The 19,407-nt window shown below is 40.3% G+C and overlaps 1 protein-coding gene across 2 annotated transcripts in view; it reads right to left on the bottom strand.

Moving 5' to 3' along the window:
* The window catches only part of cnot4b (CCR4-NOT transcription complex, subunit 4b), a 71,596-nt gene extending 62,134 nt beyond the window's left edge, over positions 1-9,462 (bottom strand). For both annotated transcript variants that reach the window (XM_080754519.1, XM_080754520.1), the window contains exon 1: positions 9,291-9,462. The gene's annotated coding sequence lies outside the window, so the exon portion shown is untranslated. The remainder of the gene's footprint in view (positions 1-9,290) is intronic.
* Positions 9,463-19,407: the final 9,945 nt, after the last annotated feature.

The raw sequence follows: 19,407 nt of genomic DNA, 5'->3' as shown, positions 1-19,407 counted from the left end.
GGTGCAACTATCGCTTATTGGTTCAAGAAAAGTGATTATAGTGGGTATGCACTATGCATCATATGCCACTCATCTAGACTGAGTGGCAAAACATAAAGCAGCATGAAGCATTGGAGTTTGGAAGCACTCGTTAGGAAACTCCTCCTGACTCCTCCTCACTCCTGCTGACTCCACATGACTCCTGCTGTTTTTTGCCACTCAGTAGGCGTTCCTGCATAACTTCTGGGTATGATGATGTCTATAATACTGATTACTTTTGTTTTAATTGATATAATAATCAGGAAGCACAACTTTTTTTAATACATTGATTAACTGTTCCAAGAAGTCCAAGATGTGCATTGTCTAACAGAGCCCTTGAAATCTTTCCAAATTGTATTACCCATTTCAGAATCACAAACACTTTAGTCTCACCATGTACAATATCCTGAAAACAAATATGGAAACACATGTGAACATGAAACCTGATTTCTGGTTCACATCTGCTGCAGAGCCAAACAAAGCTATGGGAAACTGAACAGGAACCTGGACCTGGTATGACACCTTCTGGAAACCCAGGACTACCATTATGTTATGCACAAAGTGACCATGTTGCCAGTAGTGACGACCGATAGACTTTTTTGTGATCCGATACGATTCTAGAGAGGGGGGCCATCACCGATACCGATATATACATATATAAAACAGGCCTTTTACTCTTAATAAGTGGATTGTGTAAAGATTTTGCACCAATATGATTATGAAAAGGTACAGTCAGTGACATACTACAGATTCAGACAGCTGCTTTCTTAAACCGACGTCTTTATTAAAAGAGCCACAGACCTCCAATCTGCAGTGCTCTAACTGGACTGGAGTCTCATTTCTCTCCAAAAGCTCTTGAATATGATGGAATATGATTAAGGATTACTGTGATTATGGTAAGATCACATTTCATATCACACAAACCACACTTGTAACTTTCAATAGCCCCTAAAAAAATAAGTTATATCGGTTATATCGGTCACATATCAGAGCATATCGGTGCATACCGATATGGCAAAAAAGGCCATATCGGTGGCCGATATATCAGTCGGTCAATAGTTGCCAATACACAACCAACGACACACAGGGCAAAGAACAAGAGGGACATCGATATGTACGTGGACAAAGGACAGTGAGCTTCTCAATTAGAATATGATACAATGTGACGCTAGGCCTGTCACAATTATTGCATAATCCCCTGATCAATTATTTGAGCTAATAACAATTATTTTGCATAAACTTTTCCATTCGTCTGTAGAAAAACAGAATTGCTATAAAATTCCAATAGGGTGATTCTCATAATTTTATATTTCAAGGACCACCATAAATCTGAGAGAGTACAAATGGAACCAAATGGACCTGTAAGGGTCTCTAAGAGTCTCTCAGAGTTGCTCTCAGAGTTACTCTCAGAGTTACAGACCTGTAAAGGTCCATTTGGACGCCCCTAAGGATTGTTAAAGGGAACCGATAAGGAATCGTTTGTTAAGGAACCGGAATCGTTAAAATCCTAAAGAATCCCAACCCTAGGCATAAATAGTACAGTTGTGCTAGCTAGTAATAGTGCATTGCATTGTATAATCCTGCAATCCTCATCCTGCTCGAATACCCCGTCATCGGCATTATTAGCACAAATAGCTTAGGTGAAACAATGTAAACAAGGGCTTCTTATGGTTGTGGTAAGATTCAACTTTATGTCGTAAAAAGAATTACAGAGTTGTCAGACAGCCAGCAGGGTCAAAGGAGCATGCAGCAGCGGCAGCATGCTCCTCTCCAAAAGTTATATTACGTCACATGCATATAGAGCACATAACACACACTGTATCCTCGGGTATGGATTACTTTAAGTTATTTGTTACATCTGCTCTGTGCAATTTTCATATACAAAGCCCAATTACTCACCCCATGGAGACTTGAGTTCAATAATATGTTTTTGCATTTGTCGCATTCCTAAGCCAACAATTTGATTACAATAAATTGAACCTCATTGATTCCGGATGGGGAGCCAAATGCATTTGGGTCTCTCAATACGGAATCAATGGGGTAAGTCTACTATAATAAGATTTTGATTATAGTAAATTTACCCCCATTGATTCCGGATCAATGGGGTACATCTACAATAATACGATTTTTGTCTTAGGAATGCAACAAAATATTTTTTAAAAAAAGAACTCAAGTCTCCATGGCGTGAGTAATCAATAGAAAAAAAATCATTTTAGATCCAGTTCTGGAGGGCAGCAAGTAAGCCAAATCAGGGATGCTGAGGAAGAGGCATTGCGAGCTGACAGACAGCCTTCCAATGCCATCTTTGCTTGGTTATTCAGAGAAGGGTGAAGTGAGGACAGCAAACAGCTCTCTCCCACCCTGCGTCACGGCACACAGCCAGGCACAACCAAGGGTGTCGCACCAAATTCTGGGCCCTGGGTACAAGGATTCACTGCGGGGCCCCTGTGCTTTAACTATTGAAAAATAGCAGATATACAAGCTCACAGCGCGGCACCGAGTGCCGCGCTGCGAGCTTGTAGATCTGCTATTTTTGAAAAATCATGAAAATCTTTGAATATTTCAAATCCTTCTGAGGTTTTTTGGAAAAAACCTATGTTTCTATGTCAGTGGAGCTCAAACCTTTTCATGTGAAGGACCCCCAAAATGGTATGTATTTGGCCACGGAACCCCATCTCAAAATATTGAGTTCCAGGGACCCCCCCAGAAGCAAAATTTGAGTTACAAATGTTTGCATAAAAAATACATATATTCAAAGATTTGCACACATTTTCACGACTTTTCAAAAAGAGCAGATCTACAAGCTCGCAGCGCGGCACTCGGTGCCGCGCTGTGAGCTTGTATATCTGCTATTTTTCAATAGCTAAAGTATAAAATAATTAAGGCCCCTCCACCACCTTGGGCCCTAGTAACTCAGTCCCACTTTCCTACCCCTTGTGACGCCCCTGGGCACACCACTGCCTACTCATCCATGGACACTCAACCTCACCTGACTAGGCATGCCAGCAGCCTTATTCCGTGACACAGGTAGCCTATGTTCACCGACGGAACAAAACTCTGCGAACTACAGTGACAGCATACGATATCTAGGAATGTCACGATGATGACATTTTACATGGCGATTAATTGTCACTTAAATAATTGCGATTAACAATTTAATTGTGTTTTTGTCGTTGACAATTACATTTCTGTTTGGCTTTTAGGCTTTTAAGTTGCACATGGCAGATATGACACATAACCTAAATATACAAAGAAATGAAGGACATATTTGACAACTTTACATTTTACAACATTGATAGTGGAAATAGCCAATCTACAAGCTCACAACGCGACACATCGCAACGCGTTGTGAGCTTGTAGATCTGCTATTTCCACTATTTTTTAAATGTTTGAACATATATAAACATTTTTCAACATGTAAACGATTATGACGATTATCATAAAAGAATTGCGATTATGTCAAATTATTGAGATTGTGTCAAATAATTGAGATTATGTCAAATAATTGCGATTAGACAATTATGTAATAATTGTGAGAGCCCTAACCAGTGCCAGCATACGATATCCAAGGGCTTACTTATTGTCTGGGCCTGTAACAGTAACACCTCTTTCTGCAGCGAAAGTTATTACATTCTTTACACCCCCCCACACACACACGTATTCTTTTCAACCCTTCTTTGATCAACAGATGCGTGTTAGCGAGTAACGACACACAGAAATAGTCTCTGGTAAAGCAAACAAGAAAACTACTAGCAACTCAAGTCATACTTCATAAATTATGCTATTGGCTACTGCATATACTCCATCAGTGTTGGGTCAAGCCTGAATCAACACATTCTGAGATTAGCCAATCAGTATGTTGTTGCCTCGTCCTGCAATACAATTTACCTACTGAACTGTCAAGTGTACACAGGCGAATAAAAGGCCTAAGCAAACAAGGTCTTGTTCCTTGTGTAAGAGAATTTCCAGGACACCTAAGCAGGATAAGCGGTAAAGACAAAGAGGAAAGAAAAACAAGGCAATCAAGATGAGATGCCAATTATACGTGCTGCCCGTACAGCAATTTGCCATGTACAATTGTGCACTAAACAGAAATGTAGTGCAAATGAGTTATGCTTCCAGAACATCCCTCTCGAGTCCCTGTAACGTCATCATGAAGTGAAGTCCAAGAGCCATGTGACAATGTCACAAGTCATTAAGTGAAAAACAAACAAACATCGATAATGCTGTGAATGAGCTGGAGACAGATACGTGGAAAACACTAGGCCGTTAAATAGAACCGAATGTCTACATATGGCTACATGACATACATATGGCCTCACACGCGTTAGTGAGGACACAAAAAACACCATGACAGAATAACAATAAGCCATAATGTCTCTTAAAAAAATTAACACGTAAACAAAGCTGTAGATTTCCATACATTAACTCAACAAAGTATTGTTCCAAGTAGGCTATAAAAGCCTAGAGACAAAAAAATATATCAAAATATATCTATATCCACACACACATTTTCCCATTGTGACAAGCCAAAAGAAGAGGAGTCCAATAATACAGGCCAAAGAGAACAGAGTACCACAGGGGAGCTGAGAGAAGTGACGATTATGTAAAACTATTGGGCCAAGTCAGCCTCCACCACATTAAACCATGGTTGCAATACAAGTTCATAAAAAGAAATGTAATCTGCAAGTTATGCGCCTTTGGTGTAATGCGTCTTTAGTGTAAGCCACAAAAGGTGTTGTTTAAAGCCACGTCACAACAGTAGCTTGCTGTTAGGGCCCGTTCACATTGAGCCGATCCCGGGGCCGAGGATCCCCGACCAGATTTCGGGAGGACCCCCCGGGAAAATCGTTTGGTCGGCCCCGGAATCGGTCTTGGGCTTGAACAGTACCCCGACACGATCGGATTATGTTAATTAGCTTTTTTATGACCTCGGGACTCGTCGGGAGCACTCACGATAATATCAAAAAAGCTTGATATTTTCGGGTCATCGGGTAGGAATCCTTTACAATTATTGTCGTCTGAATGAGCTCACGGGATTGCATCAGATTATATGAAGCCAGCTCCTCCTTTTTTTAGGCTGCGCAGAGTGTAGGCTATTCTGTCACAGCCTACACTTTTATTATTATTATTAGCCTACTTACTTTTTACTTTAGCCTACTCTCTCCCTTGTTGTAATCACTTGTTCAAAAACGTTATAGCCTATAGCGTTCTTTCTTCTTTTTTCTTCTTCTGCGCAGTCATTTGGCAACAAGGCAGTGTCTTTTTTTTTGCTGCGCAGATTTGGCTAGGGCAGTGCTGTTCTATCCGTGTATTATAAGGGCTCTAAATTGACCTTGTGCAACTTGACAGACAGACACCCTATATATAATATCCTATTCATATAATGTAATACTCAAAGTCAGAGACATTCCATTGCATTCCTTTTTTTTTTAACTTTTACGCGCGGGCTGCAGGTAGGCTACATCATTGCGCCTCTCGTTCTGTCAGTTTGTTCATTGGTCCTCAAAGAGGACCGCCAGTCCTTGGGGAGTTCCAGGGGGTCCCCAGCTAAATGATATTGAGGAACCTAGGCCTGTCCCTATTCTATATGCTTGGATGTTGGTGGGACAGTAAAAAAAAAAAAAAAGCGAGAGGTTAAACTTTTTTTTTTCCTGCGACTGCACGCCCACAACGGCGAGGTTTGGACATTCATAATTGCTATTAGCTGATTAAGCTCATGTCTGTTTAATGTCTGGCTGGTTGCCGTTAAAATGCTGGTTGATGCTTTTTAGGAGTGGACACTGGTCAATCAATGATATTGGAGATGCGACACTCTCAGCCGTGTCTTGCTGGATGCGCATCACATCTCGCGTCTCGCTTGCCAAAAACATAACTGAATATATAATTATAATATCTATAAAGTGAGCAGTGGCCAGTGTGCGCACAGTAGCCTACCTAGAAGACTACCAACCTACCTTTGTTTTTATAATGTTTTGTCATGATGGCGCAGTTATCACTTGTGTGCAAAGGACGATGATACACGAAAGAAGAATGTAACACCAACTTCTACCAATTAATCCATTGCTGTGACAGACAGACAGGGTGAGACAGCCAACGTGCTTCCTTGTAGACTACATAATCCACTGGGTCCAGCTTGGTTCAGATCAATCATATCAACATAACAGTAATAACACCAACCAAAGTCAGAATAAAAAGAGTCCACGAATAGGCCTGCACACTCGCTCATAATGTCCTCCTCCTCCGGCTGCCAGCAGCGTCAGTTCTGCAAATGCTAAGGTATGGTAACATGGCTGTTGTCTGTTGTCTTGGCTGTTGTGTGAAGGCATGCATGCAATACACTAGTCATGTTGCCAATACCTACTTTTTAGCAACAAGCACAAGCATGATGAATTCATTTTAAGAAGTACATTTTATTATTTTCTCCTGTAATCAAGGTACGTTATACCATACCCATGTGCGCCTCTGTAGTCTAATTTGCGCAGTGATGGAAAAAGTATACTCCCATTCTTTACATAAGTAAAAGTATCAATACTGCATTATTAGCTACAAATATGGCACAGACAGAGAGAGAGAGAGAGAGAGAGACTCTTTGTTATAGGCTATAGCGAATATATTTGTTTAATTTCGCTGTTTTAATATTTAATTAGGTAATAAAATGGATTTTGGAGCATAGCGAGTCAGAACACCGCAGCTGCAGGACTTCTGCGCTAATTGGGTCGTTGGCTCGTTGACTTTGCTGGCATGCGGTAGGCCTAATTGATTATTTTGGAGAAAGATTCCCTTTAGTATAAATAATAGTCCTTTTGGTTACCATTTGGTCTCCATCCTAAGCTGGGGATCACCTGGAACACCCTCATTGTCAAAACATTAAACAAATGGCAATTAAACTGACGTGAAGAGAGAGAGAGAAAAACACTCTTGAGGGGGCGGAATCTTCATCTAGTCACGTCTCTCATGGCACCACCCCCCCGAGATCGTGGGTGGCTAGAATCGCGAGACGTCGGTCTCATTTGTAATGGTCTGAGATATTTCACTTGGCACAGCGGGATATACCGGGCCCGGTCGCAAGACAGAGGATCGCTGTCGTTTGAAATGAACACCGATAAACCCCGGGCACGAGATCTGATCTGACCCAACATCGGCCTCTCATCTGTGAGGCCCTTTAAGGCAGGGAACATATCCTATGGGAATAGTATCAGGTATCAAATACAGACTTTTGCCCAAGGAGGAATACGTTATCTATGCCACAATACACTACAGACAGTGGAATATTCACCCTCACAAACTGCTGTGACAACCTTTGGCACTTTCTCATGCATTGTTGAGATTCAAAGCCAGTTACCAACTAGTCTAGTACAATAAGAATGTGTCAAGAATGCACAGCACTGCAAAACTAAAGCGACAGATGAAAACACATGAAAAGATATTTGCACTGACTGTGGGAATTGGGTTAATTTCTTTGACAAAACCAGGAGCTGGAACAACAACCATATTTTGACCAACCTATCAACTTAAGTTCAAGATAAGTACAGAAAATGTTCAAGCATTTAAAACACAATTCCAAACATAAAAAAAAGAAAGGTGTTAACCAACAAACAAATAAAAACATTATGAGAGGGGAGACAACAATAGAAGTAAATTCTGCCCTTATCTTGTGCATGATGTTGTGCACTCAAGCGTTTTTTTCTTCCTTCTTCAAATTATTGACATTTAAAAGCTATAGGTTAAGGAATGCTGCAGAAACCTAACATTACTTAAAATCGCAAGTCAATGTCAGGTGCTTTGGGTGACGCGAGTGGATGCTGCAGCTGGCTGGTGAGCCACTGGCCAACTAGTGAGCTCGTTACACCGACATTGGTGACAAATACACATTTTGTGACTCCGGGATTTGCTATTAATTTAACCAACGTTAACGAATACACTTATCCCTTCATTTAGTAAATTAACCTTTTCACGGGAAAACAATAAGAAATCTAACTTCATTCATTGGCATGAGTCTGAGATCCATTGTAACATCACACATACACAGTCACTGTCATGATGATATTTTAGGTGTACGCCATCGGATGAAATAAAAATGCTACATAGTAGACCTATGTCCAAAGGTAATGTACATGGCTGTAATTCTAACTTCAACCCACAATCTCCAACCCAAATAATCTCAATAGCGAATACAGCGATCGCTTGAGTCACCTTATTCGATGCGTCACGAATTTCAGTGTGACTGTGACACTGCTGTTGGCTTTTGCTAGCTCCTTTCGGAACCTGTCCCTCCGTGATGAGGTTCCTCGGCGTAATGTTCGCCACGCTTACATGATTCTTACCTTTACCGCACATCGTATCCAGAAAGTAAATATCGTTTTATCTCCTCTCAGATGTTAAATGTTTGAGCGGAGGAGAAAATCTAAGCGATTGGTTGAAACAAGCGTTTAAATCGCTGTTTTAGTCAGCCTGTGGACAGTTTTTCCCCTATGCAATTTTACGGAAGCAGTAATGCGCATGCGTGACTTGCCATTGATATGTGTTCCCAGAAATGTTTCGCCACCAAGCCATCGGGGCGAGAGAAATGGCCACAAGCTCACTAAAACAGCGATTTAAACGCTTGTTTCAACCCGTTGTTTAGATTTTCTCCACCGCTCAAAAAGTATACACCTGAAAGACGCTAAAACGATCTTTAGTTTTTGACTACAATGTGCGGTAAAGGTAAGAATCGTGTAAGCGTGGCGAACATTCGCCGGAGGAATCTCATTTGGGCAGCTGATGCCGAGGAACCTCATCTCGGAGCTTTAAACTATATACCGGAGGGAGAAGTTCCAAAAGGAGCTAGGCGTTTGCTAACGTTAGCTGGCAAGCTAAGCCCGTACTTGTGCTGTTAGCAGCTCATAGTCATGACATTAAAACACGTACGAAATGAAGCCATCACTGCCCCTGCGGCCCATGGCACCCAAACAACCATGGCGTTAAGCAGACAGGACCTCCACTAAAGGCTGTCACCACCGTTCCATGTACACTGCGGCCGGTGAAGCCTGGGACTGTGTTTACCCAGAGAGCCGACGCCGACACCCAAATGAACGGTCACTTCTCTTCCCAGACATGACCTGGGTGTGTAACTGAATAGAAAATAGCTTCGAAAATGTCGAAGGATGTGTTCGAAATGTCAGGTATTTGCTCGCTTGTCTTGATTTAAAAATATGTTAATGTATATATTAAAAAACAAAACAAAAAAACATAACATAAGCTAAATGATGATAGTTTGGTGGGATACTCACCCTGCCTATATCTTGCTGGGAATTCCTCTCCGGGATAATGACACCCAATGGGCGGGGAGGGATATGTCGTTATCTATCTAAACTAATTATGACACCTGTTATTAGATAGGGATCAAATACAGCTTGGTCTCAAGAAAACACCTGCAGGCTTCAGCCTTTTCTTTGAGCTTTATGTGGCTGCTGCTGGCTACCTAGTTCTACCAGAAACCACCATCTTACATTAGGGGAGAAGGTAGGGGGCCCAACTACTCTAGCCTAGTAAACTGACTCCTCCCATCTTCAGTTCGAATCTGCAGAGGAGTCTAGCCTCCAAGCAACACAAGCCATTCGGGCGGAAGCAAGCGCTCTTCCTCGCCAATCAGCATTCGAGCTCAGGAGCTCTGTGATTGACAGTGCGCTTTGGCCAATCAGGGAATTCTATGACGTCGCTTCGGTGCGGAAGCGATCTGTTTGTTTTTCTCTGCAGTCTGCAGTCACCGTTAACACAGTAGCTTTTTTGATACACTCGGACTGAACGACCTGCAAAAAACACTCTCCCGTTTTTCTCTATGGATGTTTTTCTTCAGATGAAAGGCAACTGCAACAACGTTTAATTTCGAAAGGTACAGTAGACTAATAATATGTATGGCTTTGCAATCTCGGTTCTCTTGCTAATGTTTTCGGTCTGAAAATGATTTAATGGGACAGACTGTGCTAACATAGGTAGCCTAGCTATTCTCCTGTGTACTCGTTGTATTTTTGTGGAAGGAACTAATCATATCATTTTTTGCACTCACCATAGCTTTGGCTTAATCTAAACCATTTCCATATAGAGACAGTCATTCTGGCAGGAATATCGCCTGTGACTTGTGCTGTTTGTCCTTAAATATATCTGTAACATACATCTAGCCCTGAAGCATGGTCACTCATGACCGTCATGTTTCAGGGCTACTTTATATCAAACCTAGTTTTTAAGCCACTATACTGTTTGCATAATGGTGGATGTTCAGTTTCTGTTGTTGAATACTAATTGATTGGGCAATAGGTCCTGACACATCTGTGATCTAAATGCACGTATTCACAACTTAAATCACACCAAGAACTAGGCTACAAGTTAAATTTAAAAGACCATTGTCTGTTATTTTTGTTGTGATTGGGCCGTTCTTTGTAGATGAAAATACATGAATTGACCCATACAACTAATTAAATGTATCCTTTAGCAATGTAAAACATTTGTGATAGAATTGTAACTTTTGTGATACATCATTACCAAAAACGTATGACAATCAATCTTGTCTCTTTCTCCTCTAGGAAATGGAAGCTGGCGGATGACTGCATCAATGGACAGAGTTTGATCCACACATGCATTGGCTGTCATCAACAAGTTTATTGACAATATTTGTATGGTCTCAATAAAATAATAAATACAATTACAGAAATCAATTATAGGAATCATTCGTTCCTCTTAGGAATACACAGAGATGATGTCTACTTTCTAATTTCATAAGAAGTTGACTGTATCTTTGCTTTAGTGTCATTTATTAAACACTTTTTTATAATATCACAGTATTAGAGGAAAAGAACATCAACACAGTAGTCAGTCTTCTAAAGAAATTATTCTGTTTTGTTTAATTAATTTTCTCAGTTATATCTAAAGTATTCATCACTTTTCTGCTACTTCTCTTCAGCATGTACATGTACAAACCAGTATACATTGTATACACTTATTATCTGAATACCCACTGATGGACTGTAAACATGTGTAAATATGCTGCTAACCTTATATCATGGTTGACAAGGTTTAAATGATTATTTTGATCAGCTGAACATTAAATGTATATGTAATGATCCTGTAGTGTTTACTACACAATTACTTTGTCCTCGGCGTGTGAAACATTTACATTAGAGGAACCATAACTATTTAAAAGAAATGCAATAAGGGAGATGTTGCACGGAGGTCTGGAGTCTTCAAGTACAGCAAGAGGATGAGCCATTAAGATGGACGACAGACAGCAAGGAGATGTGTGCTCTCTCCAGTTCCATGTATTGTGTTGACCTGTTAGAAAAATAAATAACAATGGGTGTTGTTACTCTTAAGGCAAAACCATTTTCTTAGATCGGTCATGTTGGCAGGCATTTCGCCTGTTGCTTAGGCTTTGTTATTCGTGTCCTTTATATCAATCTATAACAAACCATTATATAATTATAACCATTATAGATTTTTAAACCACTGCTGTGTTTATATTGGTGGACAATGGACATACAGTAAGTAGCCTCGTAAACCTAGACATACAGTTTCTGTTGAGCAGTAAAGGAGTTGCATAAAACACAGTGGTTGATATGACTAGTTAGTTATTTTACATTGATAAAAATAGAAAAGGAAACCCGCACACTCTGCTCCAAATGACGAGCGTTTATTGACGACATTTCGAGCTACAAGCTCTTCATCTGGTCTGGATGAAGAGCTTGTAGCTCGAAACGTTGTCAATAAATATTCAGTCATTTGGAGCAGAGTGTGCGGGTTTCCTTTTCTATTGTGATATTTCTCACCTCATTAAGAGATGTGCGTAATATTTTCTACTTTTGATCACATTGATACAAATGACATGGTTAACAAAGCGAAGTATACACAGGGAAGTTAGCAATATTAGCATTGCTAGATTCCATTAGCCACATCTTGTTGTAAAATGCAAAAGACATAACCTCAGCAAGGCAAAAGATCGCAAAGTTACTGTCTCTTGACTATACCTTTTGAAATGATGTTGCCTTGGTTTCATCTGGAGAAGTCCATGGGTCCATGCCGGTCAAACAATATAAACATTAAAACGAAATGGAGGCGCAGGAGGGAGAAAGCAGTGCTTCAGCGTCTTCTTGCAAATATATCCGGCTAAACTAAGCAGACAAACACCAGGCGTCCCTGATTGGCTGAAGGGGTTGTCTGTCAACGCTCTACTCCCGCCCATGCTCCCGCCCAGCCCAATCGCTCTGACACTGCTGGGGGCCAGTCTCTCCTGCTCGCATTCGAATGAAGGCAGGAAGGGAGACTGGTTTACGAGGCTACAACTACTCTACTCACTGAGTCGGCGCGTACCATGGTCACAATAATGTTACAGATGGGTGTTGTAGTCCAAAACGAACACTTTGAACTACAATGTTACAGATGGGTGTTGTAGTCCAAAACTAACACTTTGAACTACAATGTTACAGATGGGTCTTGTAGTCCAAAACACTTAGAACAGTCGGGTCACAAGGACAGCAGCTCCAGCAGAGAGCTCCAAACTTTCCTTTCCTGAGCAACATTAGCAACTTAATCTCGTTCCCAGGCCAGTGAGGAGATGTAAACCTCTGTGAAGTTGGCACCATAATGATGAAAACCTATATAAAAATGGTGTCATTCTTTAGTGCTGGATTTGTGCTTAATTGTGCCGTAAATGGTATAATTTGTGCTGGTATCATCTTTAGTTACAAACCATATATACATATATATAAAAACACAGTTGATGATTTCAACGGCACAAATTAGAGCACATCCAGCACTAAAGAATGACACCATTTTGGGGGGATTTTTAGAGCCAAAAAAATTGGGGGTGCAAGGCTCAGCAAAACTTATAACTTAAAATATCTAAAAAATAACAGCACAAATTATAAAATTTACAGCACAATTCCAGCACTAAAGAATTACACAATTGTTATGTATGTTTTCATCATATGGGGTGCCAACTTCATAGAGGTGAGATACAATCACCCCATTTGGCCCTTGGTCTGCACCGGGGTCTCTTCCCAACAGATGAACAGTTGCTTATTTGATTGACACAACTTTCTACATGGCCAAGGAACATTGGCATTGCTGTATGTATATTTTTGACCCAGCTGATTTGGTCACATTTCATATCAGCTTTGCTGTATGTATATTTTCAACCTAGCAGATTCGGTCATATTTTAAGAAGACCCATAATAAATTCATGAAAATAAACTTAACTTCATCATTTTTGTGTGTGTGACAAAGAAGTATTTGCTCTAATCAAAAAATAAACTTTTGATCGCAACTATATAAAATATATAAAAATGTCAAAATCAATCAAATACATCTAGTGTTGATGGGCTATACACACAAGTCAAATCTTCAGTGTTAAGGCTGCAATCCGAACTTTATCTTAATGAATAAAACATTGTAAAGAATCTGTATGGTAGAGCAATGATTTTTTTAATGGTGCCACTGTTTTCTCACTCAACAGTAAAAAACAAACATACAAGTCAGTGTACAAAGCGACTTTTAAGACGCATTTAAAATCTAAAAAAAAATATATACAAATACAAATGCAAAAGGGCAAAACAATTTTAAAATACTATACAAGATGGTCAAACCGAGGACTCAACTCCAACTAAGTGCCTTTCACAAGGCCAGGATGAAGTCAGAGTACAATTTTGAGGTACTGAGGAGTATTTCACATTTTCAATACTTTTACTTCCATTCCACCACATCAGAGACAAATATTGTACTATTACTCCACTACAATTATTTGAAAACTTCAGGTACTAGTTACTTTTAGGTTTTGATTATTATTACAAAACATACCTTAAAGGTGATACACCATGCATTTAAAAAGTATTTATGTCATATTGTTTATGTCCCAAAAACGTTTTTCAAAAGGTTTGAGGCTAAATTACCCCTCCTGAATAGAGAGCCTCTCAGAGCATTTTCAGCTGCAGTACCACGTTTGGCCTGAACTGCGGGGAAGACGACTCAGCCAAAGAAAAAGAAAAATAAAGAACGGTGCCATCCTAGAAGGACGGGGGACGCGCTGATGCTTATAATCATAATATTATGTCTCAGATCATAATACAATAATAGAAATTTCTGGCTTGTCCACGACAAGCCATTCTGGCCAGGCTGGGAAAGTGTTAAGTAAAACATTTGCACTGTGTAGCTGGAACAGCTTCACATTCATAATAGTCCTTGAGTGGGGCAAACAGATGTCGGATGACTGGGACGCTCCAAGAACGACCCAGAACCATTTGCCTCTCTTTCTTCCCCATGTTGTTAACATCTGTGTAGTGCTTGGGGAAACCGAAAATCCTAAAAAAAAAAACACACACAAAAAGTAAGCATCTTATTTAGACAAACTTTAAAACAGTGTTTTTCAACATTTTCATTTCAAGAACCTCCAGTTTGATATGCATTTAGGTCATGGACCCCCCACAATTGATGCATACTTATTTTTTCTCATCTCTGGGACCCCAATCAGAATGTACAAATGGAACCAAATAGGCCTGTAATGGTCCATTTGGTTCCATTTGTACACTTTCAGAGTTGTGCTTACACTTTCAAAGCACTTGAGAAACAATTTATTTTATAATTAAATGTCGCTTGATACAGTAATACACAGTTATTCGTAGGCCACTTGGAATATAACATTTGGCTGTATTTTGACTCGTCCCTGTTCTCTATCGTGTCAAGACCGTCTCGCCACCCTCGACCCTCTATATCAGGGGTTTTCAAAGTGGGTGACGGGGCCTCGCTATCTAATGGGCTTTATGGTAAGGTGCCCCTTTATCCGAGATCTGTACAACGTCCTCTTGATCAACGCTGTCCACATTTATCAGGTTCTACTGCATGAAGGTGACATACTAGCATAATGTACAGGGGGTGTACTTATACATCAGCTGCCTCACGCTACAGAAACAGGAGATGGTCTGCTGTAGGGATGGAGCTCGTTCATTTTTATTGATAATGAGCACCTTATCGATCCTGCTTATTGAGCCGGGCTTTTATCGAGCCCACTATTGAGCCTTTTCTAATATTTCGTGGAAAGACGTGACGCGACAAATTCTGAACAGAACCTGTATATTTGTTGTGACTGAGTTTGTGGCTGACCACCATCTATGAAGATGACAATTGACAAAAGTAAAAAACAACCATTCATTAATGTGCAATAGGTGTTAAATCTCTTTATATTATGAATACAGGGGTTAAAGCCAAAAGAAAATCCCAAGACTGAAATTCATTTTCAGACCATGTCCCAATATATGATTTTCGAAACATGGTGCGCACAGCGCACACCAATATTTAGGTTGTTTCCCTGAAGTTCTGAACTGCCTTCACTGAATGTGTGTGCCAATCCATGCTTCATTTTATAGAAGTATCTTCTGAAGTTCTGTTGTATTCTATTGCTAGTCTGGCCAATTCAAATGCTCATATCTTGATATTATAACTGCTTTTTAGTTTGGAGATCACCGGACTAGCGTTTTGACCACTGTTATTCACGCCGCGGCCATCACTACCTCCCCTTATGTATTTTTTTTGCGGATCTGCACTGATCTCAGAAATAGCCCCTATGGAATCCTCAAGACTGAAATCAGTCCCCAGGACTGAGAACTTTAACCCCTGTGAATAGTACTGTAATCATTTCTTGATCACCTCTTGTCTTGATAGTTTAAACATGACTGCTCGATAACAAGCTTGATAAGCCCAAAGCTTATTGATAGCGGGTACTCAATAAATGTGTTATCGAGTTTGTACCGGGCCCTTGTTTTGAGCTCCATCCCTAGTCCTATGGGCCACAAGGCGTATACTACTACTGCATGAATGCAGCCAGCACTCCATTCATAAATGGTAAATGGTGCATTTATATAGCGCTTTTATCCAAAGCGCTTTACAGAGATTGTGCATTACATTCACCCATTCACGCACACATTAATACACCGGTGGCGGAGGAAACCATGCATGATGCAAGGCACCAACCTGCTCACCGGGAGCAACTAGGGGTTCAGAGTCTTGCCCAAGGACCCTTCGACATTCACTCAGGGGGAGCCCGGATTCGAACTGGGAACCCTTCGTGCTCTAATAACGGTTTCTCTACCCCTGAGCTATGGAGCATGTGCTGGGCAGCAGGACATGGCCAGAGGGACCACAACTCCATGAAGGAAGGACCTTGGCTTCAAGGATTCTGTTCTTTCTGTCTGTTAAAATGCCCCTAGATACTTACTTTAAGATTGGTTGTCTAATGTCTACTGTAAATGGTCATGACATAAGGAGAAAGACTTACTGTTCAATTTCGGTTAGCCAGAGGTGGTCGGTTTCATTGTTCCAGGTCACTGGAGTGAAGGTGCATTTGGTGGTGATGGTCTTCACTTTGGTCACCTGTGAGAAATAGATGAAGAGTTTGTAGCCATGTTTTCCAATCAGTGGTCCTAAAACCTTTACATGTCATACCAGTTTGGTATGCATTATGCCATGATGGGACCCACAACTCTCTTGGAGCTACAGATCTGTAAGGGTCCAACTCCATTTGGTTCCCAACTATCAATAATTTAGCCAATACAATAACTAACACTTCTGCAGTGGTAGTAGGTCTACCCCATTGCCTATTGAGAAACGTAGATCCTGTGGTCAGGTAGGACACCTACTGGTTGATAAGTGGTACTGCATGACTGTCAACAACAGGCTTCAAACTGCTTAGAGACCTTTTCATGTCAAGGACCCCCAAATTGATATGTATTTGGTAGCAGACCCCCACCTGAAAAGGAGTCATGATGCTTCATGCTGCTTTATGTTTTGCCACTCAGTCTAAATGAGTGGCATAATCACTATATTCAAAAACTAAAAAAAAGAAAAACACACAAAAATGGCAGATGTACAAGCTCACAAAGTGATGCGATGTGAGCTTGTACATCTGTTATTTTTGAATAGCCAACATATAAATGGACAAAGTGGTTAAAATGATTGTGATGCTATATTAACTCCTTTAGCTGGCAACTGGAACCCCAGGGGGTCCCTGGACCCCACTTTGAGAACCGCTGGCTTAGAGCTCAACAGTAAGAAATGTTGGTGCTCGGCAAGGGACCCAGGTTCAAAAACCAGGTAGGACAGAATAATTTCCAATGTAATTACAAATTGATATCTAGTTACTCGGAATACCAAACGGATCTCTGCCTCAGTTAGTTTCTTTCATTTTCTTCTGACAAGGTGTTGCAGTTCTTTCCAGGAAATCGTTTTAGAAGTTAAGTCAATTCCACCAAACTGACCTATTTCTTTATGTAACTATTCCTATTTTCATGGTTCTAACAACTCAAATAATAGTTATAGCTATCAGTACATAGATATATGATCCTTTATATGAATCATTTATACTTGATATAACTCATTAGGAAATTATTATTATAACTTATTAGGAAATTAAAGGACTCTGGAACTAATGTGAGACCAATTGTTTCCTCTCCGGTTTTAGTTGGTCTTGTAGATCTGTTCTTTTCATGAAATATATGGGGGACAGGTCCCTGGCATGAAATCTTTTCAGATGGGGGTCCAAGGCCAAATACATATTAATTTGGCGGTCCTTGACATTAAAATGTTTGAGAACAGTGATGTATCATACTCATGAGGTCAGCATAGCTTCGCTGTTACCTGAAGGACTGCAATATACGAATATCAACATTTGTGAAATCTTAGTTCTTACATTGGCAACCCGTCCTTTCTCCAAACAATCCTGGACGTTCACCTTGTCCTCCAGAGTCGTTGTCAAGGCTCTAAGGAGAAGATCAAATGTGAAAACACATTATTTTAACAGGATCTCTGAGACGAGTGTGCAAGTACATGTCACTATCAGATGTAAACTGTCCAAAACAGTTTATTTTCAGTAATTCAGTAGCCTTGATACAAGACTTTCATATACTAGTAATTTAAAGTTTGCATGGTTTAATTAACTAATTAAAAACTCGGGACAATGGAAAAACAGGATTATGATAAGCTATAGTATTGAAATTGGAAATCCTCCAGTAAAAAAAAATTGTACTTAAGTACAGTACTTGAGTAAATGTACTGAGTTACTTAACCCATTTAGGCCTGAACACAATATGACGCAATATTTTATGCTTTAAATATAAAAAAATAGCAGATATACAAGCTCACAGCGCGGCACCGAGTGCCGCGCTGCGAGCTTGTAGATCTGCTATTTTTGAAAAATCGTGAAAGATTGAATTTTGACCCGATTCTATAAGTGTCTTTTGAATCCTTCTAAGATTTTTTGAAAAACCCAATGTTTCTATGTCAGCAATCTGGCCAGCCATCGTCAAAGAAAAGGTCCTTTTCACTTCAACTGGAGCTCAGTTAGTCTGTTCTTGTGTCAGTGGTTCTCAAACCTTTTCATGTGAAGGACCCCCAAAATGATATTTATTTGGCCACGGACCCCCATCTCAAAATATCTAGTTCCAGGGACCGCCCAGAAGCAAAATTTGAGTTACAAACGTTCCTTTGAAAATACCTATATTCAAAGATTTGCACACATTTTCACGACTTTTTCAAAAATAGCAGATCTACAAGCTCGCAGCGCGGCACTCGGTGCCACGCTGTGAGCTTGTATATCTGCTATTTTTCACTGGTTAAAGCAGTCAATAGTTTTAGGCCTAAATGGGTTAACGCCACTTTGTGTACCTGTTCATGCCTGGCACATTTCCCCAAAAATATCTTGGTCTGTGGGCGGGGCTGACCTCCACCGCATCATGCAGAACAGGATTGCACTGAAAATAAATATAAGAATAAAGCGGTTAAAAAAACACAACCAGTGAATGAATGCAATCAGGCCTGGAATTTCATCATTTTTCCAGGCCTGTAATTTCATCATTGGCTTTGAAAACCCACCCGTTTCAAATCGCCTTCCCCAGTTGATATTTTCTTTAACTCTTGTTTTATTGTTGTATGTTTTATCTCTTTTGTACTCTTTTCTTAATTATTTTTCCTAATAAAGTTGTTGCTCTTAGTTTTCCCTCCCCCTAGCCCCGTAGGCCCAAATGTAAAGCGTCTTTGAGTACTCAGAAAAGCGCTATATAAGTCCCAGATATTATTATCGTAAATCGTGATTTCACAATAATCGTGATATGACATTTTCATATCGTCCCATCCCTAGTGGGGGGTCCTTGAAATGAAAAGGGCTGACAAACCACTGGTGGATACACCGGCACAATAATCCCAAATAATCAACACACCTTTAAGTATTTGCAGATGTCTGCCTTGGTTCTGAGTTCCATGTTCACCACGTTCTCAAAGAGCCAAAAGAACGGCCGGTCTTCATCCTCTCTGGGCCTCAGCTTGTTGAGGATCCTTTCAAACTCAAAGAAGAGCATTCCTGTTCCCCCTGAAAGC

The sequence above is a fragment of the Nannobrachium achirus genome, assembly GCF_963921795.1.
Source record: "Nannobrachium achirus genome assembly, chromosome: 23".
Classification (NCBI taxonomy): domain Eukaryota; kingdom Metazoa; phylum Chordata; class Actinopteri; order Myctophiformes; family Myctophidae; genus Nannobrachium; species Nannobrachium achirus.
The sequence above is the reverse complement of the archived record's forward strand: the minus strand, read 5'-3'. Positions and strand labels throughout refer to the sequence as shown.